Source organism: Octodon degus, unplaced genomic scaffold (assembly GCF_000260255.1).
Source record: "Octodon degus isolate 3935 unplaced genomic scaffold, OctDeg1.0 scaffold00065, whole genome shotgun sequence".
Taxonomy (NCBI): domain Eukaryota; kingdom Metazoa; phylum Chordata; class Mammalia; order Rodentia; family Octodontidae; genus Octodon; species Octodon degus.
In genome coordinates, this window is record NW_004524641.1 from 7,653,366 (window position 1) to 7,655,429 (window position 2,064).

Genomic DNA, 2,064 nt, shown 5'->3' on the forward strand with positions numbered 1-2,064 from the left:
AGACAAAAATCACATCCCCATAAATAAAAAAAAAACTATAGATAAAATGCAAAATCTTAATTTTTCTGGAACTCATCAGATAGCTGAGGCTGTAGGCTGACCAGGTAGCTGGAAATATTAATGCCCTGCAAGAATACAGCATACAGGGGCCAAGGAGATGGCTCAGTGGAATAGGCACTTCCCTGGCAAGCACAAGTTCGATCCCTGGTCACACAAGCAGAACTCAGGAAGCAGTGATGCCAACTGTCACCAAGTATGTTAGAAAGAGTTCAGCTAAAAATTCCATCACATTTGCAATGAGGTCTGTGTGAAAGTGAACATGCCCACCAACACGGGAGGAGCTGGTGTTCACTCATAGGTTGTCCTTGATGGACCTTCACTGGTGCACCTGAAAAAGTCAGTTATGGAAAATCACCTTGATGGTGCAGGCCTGGGGCAAGGGAATACAGGCTTCCCTTTGGGAAAGCACAAAGCCCCGCTTAGATGCTTCCCTAAGAACAGAAAGGTGCAAGGCCGTCATGGGGAGGAGAGGCAAGATCACCCCACCCTGCGATGCAGGGGTGTAGGACTTAGGCTACAACCCTGGGTAACAAGCAATAGCTGTCTGTTCCTCAGGGATGGAAAAAATGTGGAGAGAGAGACCCTTGTCCTTGGCGCAGGGACACAGGAAAGGCTGAAAGTTGAGATGAAACAGTGAATTAAGAAAACCTCCCTGGTGTCCAAGCCCCAACTGGGGACTGTAGGAATTTGAAACCAGTGGTCACTGAAGCTGGCACACCACAATCAAACTTGCCTAATCATCAGTTAGATTAACCCGGTTCCCATACAAACAACCTAGCAGAAACGGTGGGCTCGTTTCCGAGTACAAACACTGTTCATCTTAGTTTCCATTGGCCTACAATGTCTGCTCTTCAGTCAAAAAAGGTTCAGACAAACAAGGGGAAAAAAAAATATATATATAACTCCCTGTCATGAGATAAGGTGATTAACAGAACCGACCAAACCAGAGATGATTCAGATGTTGGAACAGGCAGGTCAATAAAAATACTTACTTACTAATACTTACTAATGTGTTAAATATTATAGTGGAAAACATAGACAATATGCATGAACCAATATAAAGTTTCACCAAAAATACAGAAACTACAAAAACACAATGGAAATAAAACAAGATGGAAACAGATAAATGAAGATGTCTTACATATGCCACCAAATTAAAATTCACTGAGACATCATTACATACCCATCAGAATGTCCAAACGTTGAAAAATCCAATTGCATCACATGCTGGTGAGGACATAAAACAACCGGAGCTCTCATACCTTGTTGACGAGGATCTGAAACAATACAGCTACTTTAAACAATAGGCAGTTTTTAACACAAAGCATAATATAAATTGGCAAATATGATCTAGTCATCTTGCCCTAAATGTATACCTAATGCAAATAAAAATTTACGTTCACCCAGAATCCTGTACATGAATATTCATACTGCCTTTATTCATAACCACCAAAAGCTGGAAACAACCATATGGTCTTTCGGCTGGTGAACGCAGTGTGGTCCGGCTGTACAATGGACTACTCAGCAATAAAATCACTCAGAAACTTGGATAAATCTCAGATACATTGTGCTATGTGAAAAGCAAAGACTAGGAAAGCTACATGCCATATGAGTCCATTCACAGGATCTTCTAGAAAAGGCCGGGCTAAACACACAGAAAACAAAGCAGGTATGACTAAGGCCGAGAGGCAGGTAGAGGCCTTGCTGAAAATGGAATTCTGAGGGTGATGGAACCACCTAGTACCTTGAATGGAACCCTGGTCACACAACTTGCTGCTTTGTCCAAGCTTGCAGAACTCTACAGTAAGGAAGGTCACTTTTGTTCCGTGTAAACACATGTCACACTACAAAAAAAAAAAAAAAAAAAAAAAAAAGACAGACTAAGTAAAGGCAGGGGTTATACTTTCCTGTCTTTTGTTAATCTTTTTTTTTTTTTTGGAGGAACTGGGGATTGAACTCAGACCCTTGCAGAGAGAGAGACCCTTGTCCTTGGCGCAGGGACAC